Source organism: Marmota marmota, unplaced genomic scaffold (assembly GCF_001458135.2).
Source record: "Marmota marmota marmota unplaced genomic scaffold, marMar, whole genome shotgun sequence".
Taxonomy (NCBI): domain Eukaryota; kingdom Metazoa; phylum Chordata; class Mammalia; order Rodentia; family Sciuridae; genus Marmota; species Marmota marmota.
The window spans coordinates 19,388,058-19,397,269 of NW_026000241.1; the positions used below are offsets into that span (position 1 = coordinate 19,388,058).

The 9,212-nt window shown below is 36.1% G+C and overlaps 1 non-coding gene across 1 annotated transcript; it reads left to right on the forward strand.

The window, feature by feature from the left end:
* Positions 1 to 518: 518 nt before the first annotated feature.
* Positions 519 to 590, forward strand: Trnap-agg. Its single transcript has one exon. It is a non-coding gene; the product is annotated as a tRNA-Pro (tRNA).
* Positions 591 to 9,212: the final 8,622 nt, after the last annotated feature.

Sequence of the window (9,212 nt, forward strand, 5' to 3'; positions counted from 1 at the left end):
ATATGTCAATGTATTAGCAACAAAGGAATAGGAAATTGAAAGAAAAATACCTTTACAGAAGTATAAAACATGAAATGTGTAAGAATGAGTGTACCAAAATATGTGCAAGACTTATATACAGAAAATTGCCATTGATGAGAGAAATGAAAGAAAATCTAAATAAATCATCTGATCTGATTAATTCCATGTTAATCAATTAGAGGACTCATTAAAGTGCCAGCTTTCCCAAACTTATCTATAGATTCAAGGTAGAACTGGTCAAAATTCCAGCAGACTTTTGGTAATAACGTACAAGCTATTTATATGTGTATCAAAGAACCCAAATAACTATGGAAAATTGCAATATAAATGTTCCTCAGCCTAGCAGTGTGGTTATCTTGCTGAGCCTATATAAATTGAAAATATCAGGGTTGGGGTTGGGGCTCAGTGGTAGATCACCTGCCTGGCATGTGTGAGGCACTGGGTTTGATCCTCAGTACCACATATAAATAAATGAATAAAATAAAGGTATTGTGGGCTGGGGTGTGGCTCAGTGGTAGAGCACTCACCTAGGATGTGTGAGGCCCTGGGTTCAATCCTCAGCACCACATAAAAATAAATAAATATAATAAAGTTATTGTTTCCATCTGCAACTAAAAAAACTTAAAAAAAAAAAAAAAGGTATTGTGAGGCCCAGGAAAGCCCCACTGACACACTGAGTCCAGAGCCCCACACTGGGTCCAGAAACAGCTGACAGCCACAATACTGCATACCACAGAGCTGCATCTCTGAACACATCGCCCAATGCCACCCCCGACTTCAGCCCCCCAACCCCCGACTCCATTGCGGCAAGTAGCCACCTCCAACTTGGGTCACCTTCATCACCATGTTTAATTGCAGCAACTCCCAGGTCAGAACACCAGCTGGGCAGGTACCAATAAGCACCAACTCCCCTCCTCCCTGGCAGCCGCTAATCTGGCACAGTGACTGCCCAATACAAAACAGCTCTCCAAGACAGATTCGCAGCCCACAAGACCTCTGGAGAGAAAGGTTCCCAATTAGGAAGTAGAAAGGGAAAGGGTGAGTGAAATACAGTTTAGAGACTAAATTAGAGACCAGGAACTATGAGGTCTACAGGCAATATAAGGAGATAACACCAGGTGCCCACATCACATGAGCAGGCCCCAAAGGAGATCCTTGTGGTGCATTCTCCCATCGGGAACCAACTGGTACCATACCCCACTTCCAGGTGCCCTGCACCCAAGTCCAACCTTCCCATCCTGGTAACCTTCACCATTCTGAGAGTGGAGATACCAGCAGACAACAGACACCCCCACCTATTGGATGAGAAGAGAAGCAGGAAAGACGCTGATCTCCAACCAAAACAATCCTTGTTTCTTCCTTCAAGATTTTTTTTCCTCTTTTTCTCCCTCTTTATCCTCCTGCCCTCACATCCCCAACATTTGTGAAACCAAATAATGTACATGAATTAGGCTACTGAGGACTGGGATGTCTGAATAGTATATTACCATTGTGTTGTATATTCTTTTATCTCCTATTTTTACATTTTTTATTTTTCTTAATATTTATGTGTGTTTGTTTTATGTGCTCTATTGTCTTCCCAGTTACTTGTCTCCTCAAAATCACTTCTTCTGTCTTCACCTGCTACTAACCATCTTCTTTAGATTCCTCTTTCACATTTCCCAAGATCTAATAACTCTATGCCCTCACCTCCTACCCCCTCAACATTTCATCCTACACCTCACCCCCTGTTCTTTGTCCACCATCAGAAACTGTAAACCATTTTGCAAACCTACTGTTCATATTGTAGGTAATAATTGAACTTACCATTTCTGTATATTGTGACAAAACTGTAAACATCTTAATAGCAGCTATTTGGTTTAAGGTTGTACACTATTTGTATTGGGAATCTGTTAACCTTGTTCTTCACCTCAAAGGAGAGGTATTGGAACCCTGCAGCGGCACTATAAGCCTATAGGGTAAAAATGGTCACACCATGGATCTGCAGTGCCAGAAGGGAAGACACACGGAGAACATGAAAAAAAAAGGGGCGGGGGGAGTGCCCCAAACAAATCAAGATACTACATTATTGGAATCCATGGCCAGCACAACAGAAGAAATTACAGAGAAAGAGTTCAGGATGTACATAATTAAAATGTTCTGTGAATTAGGGCTGGGGTTGTGGCTCAGTGGCAGAGTGCTTGCCTAGCATGTGCGAGGCACTGGGTTCGATTCTTAGAACCATATACAAATAAAATAAAGGCATTCTGCCCATCTACAACTACAAAATTTTTTAAAATAAAAAAATAAGTAAAATAAAGGTATCATCTCCAACTACTACTAAAATAAATATTAAAAAACATTCTGTGAATTAAAAGATGATATAAGAGAACAGATACAGGCAGCAAAAAATCATTTTGATAAAGAACAACATAATACAGGAAGCAAAGATTACTTCAAAAAGGAGATAGATGTTCTGAAAAAAAAACTAAACAGAAATCCTTGAAATGAAAGAAACAACAAACCAAATTAAAACCTCAATAGGAAGCATCACCCACAGATTAGACCACTTGGAAGACAGGACATCAGACAATGAAGACAAAATATATAATCTTGAAAAGAATGTAGATTACACAGTGAAGATGGTAAGAAACTATGAGCAGAACATTCAATAAATATGGAATAACATAAAAAGACCAAATTTAAGAGTTACTGAGATAGAGGAAGGCATAGAGTTTTAAACCAAAGGGCTGAGCAATTTATTCAATGAAATAATATCAGAAAATTTTCCAAACATGATGAATGAAGTGGAAAACCAAATACAAGAGGCTTACAGGATGTCAAATGTACAAAATCTTAACAGATTCACACTAAGGCACATTATAATGAATCTTAAAAGCCACAAGAGAAAGGAATCAGATTACATATAGGGGAAAAACAATTAGGATCTCTGCAGATTTTTCAACCTAGACCCTGAAAGCTTGAAGGTCCTGGAACAACATGTACTAAGCTCTGAAAGAAAATGCATGTCAACCAAGAATCTTATATCCAGCAAAATTAAGCTTTAGATTTGATGATGAAATAAAAACCTTCCATGATAAAAAAAAAAGTTAAAAGAATTTACAGCTAGTAAGACTGCACTACAGAACATCCTTGGCAAAATATTCCATGAAGAGAAAATGAAAAACAATAATGAAAATCAGCAGAGGGAGGTATTACACTAAAGGAAAAACTAATCAAAGAGACACCAAGTCAAGTTAAATACCAAAAATAAATAAAAATGGCTGAGTGTGACGCTCCACTGAGCATGGGGGACTCAGGTCTCCCCTTGGGAACAATCCCAGCACTCCCATGTGTAGACTGCATAGGTATTAGGTCTTGCCCTCGCTCTACCAATGGGACGGGTCTCATAGCTCTGGAATTGGGCATAACCCATTGGATTTAGACAGCCCACTTCCTTCTTGTTTGGTGAAGACATTCAGTAGAAAACCTTTAAGTTCTCTTGTATAAATAAATGAAACACGGGCTCTCTCTCTCTCTCATCTCAGTGTAGAAGCTCAGTTGCTAAGTTCATAGAGCCATCCTTACCCTGCTTTTCAAAATTAATTCCAGTTGTGTGGTTTCTTCATCACTTCTTTTTCTTAGCTTTATTTTGCAGGCAGTTTACTCCATGCAGGGGAACTCCAACTCAATCACCTGCGCAGGAGTGGGCAGGAGCTAGGGATACAAATCATGTTTCAATAATAATCCTGAACATTAATGGCCTAACCTCACCAATCAAAAGACATAGACCAGCAGATTGGATTTAAAAAAAAAAGATCCAACAATATGCTGCCTCTAAGAAACTCATCTTATATGAAAAGACATCCAAAGACTGAAGGTGAAAGGTTGGGAAAAAACATACCACTCACAAGGACTTTAGAAACAAGTAGGGATCTCCATCCTCATATCAAATAAAGTAGACTTCAAGCCAAAGTTAATCAAAAGGGATAAAGAAGGACATTTCATACTGTTCAAGGGAGCCATACATCAAGACATAACAATTATAAATATATATTCCCAACGTTCATTAAATAAACTCTTCTCAAGTTCAATAGTTCAAATAGACCACAGTACAATAATACTGGATGACTTTAACACAGCTCTTTCACCACTGGATACATCTTCCAAATGAACGCTGAACAAAGAAATTATAGAACTCAATAATACACTCAATAACTTAGACTTAACTGACATATATAGAGTATTTCATTCATCAATGAGTGATTACATTTTCTTCTCAGCAGCACATGGATCCTTCTCTAAAATACATTATATAATATGCCATAGAGCAATTCTTAGCAAATACAAAAAAGTAGAGATACTACCCTGCATTCTATCAGATCATAATGAAATGAAATTAGAAATCAATGATAAAATAAAAATAAAGGCTACTCCAAAACCTGGAGACTAAATAATATGCTATTGAATGAACAATGGGTTGCCAAAGACATCAAAGAAGAGATTAAAAGATTCTTAGAGGACTGGGGTTGTGGCTCAGCGGTACAGCACTCACCTTGCACGTGGGAGACCCTGGGTTCCATCCTCAGCACCACATAAAAATAAATAAACAAAATAAGGATATTGTGTTATGTAAAGCTAAAAAATATTTTTTTAAATTCTTAAAGATATGGGCTGGGGATGTGATTCAAGCAGTAGCGCGTTCGCCTGGCATGCGTGCGGCCCGGGTTTGATCCTCAGCACCACATACAAAAACAAAGATGTTGTGTCCACCGAAAACTAAAAATAAATAAATATTAAAATTCTTAAAGATAAATGAGAATACTAATACAACATATGGAAATCTCTGGGACACTATGAAGGCAGTACTGAGAGGAAAGTTCATTTCAGGAGTTCATTCCTTCGAAGAAGAAAAAGTCAACAAATAAATGACCTAACATTACATCTCAAAGCCCTAGAAAAAGAAAACTCAATCAACATCAAAAGCAGTAGAAGACAGGAAATAATTAAAATTATAGCTGAAATCAATGAAATTGAAACAAAAGAAACAATTGAAAAACTTGACAAAACAAAAAGTTGGTTCCTTGAAAAAATAAATAAAATTGATAAACGCTTAGCCAATCTAATGAAGAGGAGAGAGAAAACTCAAATTACTAACATCTGTGATGAAAAAGGAAATATCATGACAGACACTACAGAAGATGATTATAAATTATTTTGAAAATTTGTACTCCAAGAAAATAGAACATATCAAAGGCATCAACAAATTTCTAGAGTCATATGATTTGCCCAAACTGAATCAGGATGACATACACAATTTAAACAGATCAATTTCAATCAATGAAATAGATGATGCCATCAGAAGCCTACTACCCAAGAAAAGCTCAGAACCAGATGAATACACAGCTGAGTTCTACAAGATCTTTTTTTTAAAAATTTTTTTAAATATTATTTTTCAGTTTTCAGTGGACCCAACATCTTTATTTTATTTTTTATGTGGTGCTGAGGATCAAACCCAGTGCCCCGCTCACACCAGGAGAGCACGTTACCGCTTGAGCCATATCCCCAGCCCCTCTACAAGATCTTTAAAGAAGAATTAATACCATTACTCCTCAAATTATTTCATGAAATAAAAAAGAGGGAACACTTCCAAACTCATTCTATGAGGCCAATATCACCCTGATTCCAAAACCAGACAAAGACACATCAAGGAAAGAAAACTTCAGACCAATATCTCTAATGAACATAGCATAGACACAAAAATTCTCAATAAAATTCTGGCAAATCTAATACAAAAACATATCAAAAAGATAGTGCACCACGATCCCTGGGTTCATCCCAGGGATGCAAGGTTGGTTCAACATACGGAAATCAATAAATGTAATTCATCACATCAATAGACTTAAAGATAAGATGCAAATGATTATCTCAATAGATGCAGAAAAATCATTTGACAAAATACAGAACACTTTATTGTTCAAAACACTGGAAATACTAGGGATAACAGGAAAATATCTTATTGTAAAAGCTATCTATGTGAAGCCCCAGGCCAACATCATTCTAAATGGAGGAAAATAAAAGCATTCCCTCTAAAAATTGGAGCAAGACAGGGATGCCCTCTTTCACCACTTCTATTTAATATAATTCTTGAAACATTAGCCAGAGCAATTAGACAGACAAAAAAATTAAAGGGATACAGATAGGAAAAGAAGAACTCAAATTAGCACTATTTGCTGACAATGATTCTACACCCAGAAGACCCCAAAAATTCCACCAGAAAACTTCTAGAACAAATGAATTCATCAAAGTAGCAGGATATAAAATCACCATCCATAAATCAAAGGCATTTCTGAAAGAGAAATGAGAAAAACTACCTCATTTACAATAGCCTCGAAAAAAAATAAAATAATTGGGAATCAACTTAATGAAACAGATGAAAGACCTCTACAATGAAAACTACAGAATGCTAAAGAAATAAATTAAAGAAGACCTTAGAAGATAGAAAGATCTCCCTTGTTTTGGATAGGTCAAAATGACCATGCTACCAAAAGCACTATCCAGACTTAATGCAATTCCTATTAAAAACCCAATGACATTCTTCATAGAAATAGAAAAAGCAAGTCATGAAATTTATTTGTAAAAATAAGAGACACAGAATAGCTAAAACAATTCTTAGCAAGAAAAGTAAAGCAGGAGGCATTACTATACCAGACCTTAAACTAGACTACAGAACTATAGTAACAAAAACAGCATGGTATTGGCACCAAAATAGACTTGTAGACCAGTGGTACGGAATAGAGGACACTGAGACAAACCCACATAAATACAGATATCTCATACTAAAAAAGGGTGCCAAAAACATTCACTGGAGAAAGATAGCCTATTCAACATATGGTGCTGGCAAAACTGGAAATCCATATATAGCAAAATAAAATTAAACTTCTCTCTCTCTCCCTACACAAAAATCAACTCAAAGTGGATTAAAGACTTAGGCACTAGAACAGAGACTCTGTGCATAGTAGAAGAAAAAGTAGGCCCAAATCTTCACCATGTCTGCCTGTGATCTGACTTCCTTAACAAGACCCCTAAAGCACAAGAAGTAAAATCAAGAATCAATGAATGGGATGGATTAAAATTAAAAAGATACTTCTCAGCAAAAGAAACAATTAATAATGTGAGGAGAGAGCTTATAGATTGGGAGAAAATCTTTACCACATGCATCTCCGACAAAGCATTAATCTCTAGGATATATAAAGAACTCAAAAAACTTAACACCAAAAACACAAATAACCCAGTTGATAAATGGGCTAAGGAACTGAACAGACACTTCACAGAAGAAGAAATACAACTGATACACAAATATATGAAAAAAATGTTCAATATCTCTAGCAATTAGAGAAATGCAAATCAAAACTGCTCTAAGATTTTATCTCACTCCTGTCAGAATGGCAATCATCAAGAATACAGGCAACAGGGGCTGGAGAGATGTGGCTCAAGCGGTAGCGCGCTCGCCTGGCATGCGCCGGGCACTAGGTTCGATCCTCAGCACCACATAAAAATAAAATAAAGAAGTTGTGTCCACCGAAAAAAACTAAATAAATAAATAAATAAATAAATAAATAAATAAATAAATATTTTTTAAAAAAAGAATACAGGCAACAGTAAATGTTGGCGAGGATGTGGGGAAAAAGAGACACTCATACATTGCTGGTGGGACTGAAAATTGGTGCAACCACTATGGAAAGCAGTATGGAGATTCCTCACAAAACTGGGAATGGAACCACCATTTGATCCAGCTATCCCACTCCTTGGTTTATACCCAAAGGACTTTAAATCAGCATATTATAGTGACCGCAGCCACATCAATGTTTATAGCAGCTCAATTACGATAGCTAGAGTATGGAACCAACCTAGGTGTCCCTCAATAGATAAATAGATAAAAGAAATGTGGTATATACACTCAATAGAATATTGCTCAGCTTTAAAGAAGAGTGAAACTATGCCATTTTCCAGTAAATGGTTAGAGTTGAAGAATATTATGCTAAGTGAAATAAGCCAATCCCACAAAACCAAAGGCTGAATGTTTTCTCTAATATGTGGAAGCTAATTCATAATAAGGTGGGGGGCACTAGGGAAGAATAGCGTTACCTTAGATTAGGCAGAGGGAAGTAATGGGAGGGGTGGGTAAGTATGTGGGGATAGGAAAAATAGTAGAATGAAACAGACATTATTACTGTATGTATATATGTGACTACATGACCAATATGATTCTCCAACATGTACACTCAGAAAAACGACAAATTATACTCCATCTATGTATGATATATCAAAGTGCATAAATGCATTCTACCCTTATGTATAACTAATTAAAACAAATTAATTTTTTAAGAATAAATAGAGTAATAATTCATAGTCAAGAGTGTTTTTCTTAGGAATGCAAGAATATGGCAACGTTAAAAAATTTATGAAAGCATTTCATAAATTTACATTAAAAAAGGGAAGCCATCCGGCCAACTCAAGAGATAGAAGGGCATTCTGATTCTTTTCTTTTCTTTCAATAGTTTATTATCTAGGAAAACATTTAAACTTCCTTAACTTGATAAAGGGTACCTTTGAAAACCTGGAGTAAACAATATGCTTAAAGTGGAAATGTTAGAAATCTCCTACTAAGACAGAAGATAACTACTGTCTTGACCATGCACATTCTAAAGGTCCTGGAAAAATCCAGAAAAACAAAACTAAGGAGTGTTGATATTCAAAGGGAAGTGATGAAACTTTATTGATGATATGATTGTTTATGTAGAAACTAATCAGCTAAAAGTTGTTAGAATCTCTAAGAGGTCAGTAAAACAGCCAAATGAAAGGACAATATTCCAACACCAATAGCTTTTCTATATACCAATAATAAACTGTTTTGGAAAGTTAAAAAAAAAAAAATATATATATATATATATATATATATGTATATATGTGTGTGTGTGTGTGTGTGTGTGTGTGTGTGTGTCGTGTCAGAAATAGACCCGAGCGTATATGGTAAATTGATTGTCCCATCAAGTGATGAAGGTGACTCAATGGGGGAAAGAAGAATTTTTTTTATATATAATTTTTTTAAGAGAGAGAGAGAGAGAATTTTAATATTTATTTTTTAGTTTTCAGCAGACATAACATCTTTGTTTGTATGTGGTGCTGAGGATCGAACCCGGGCCGCACGC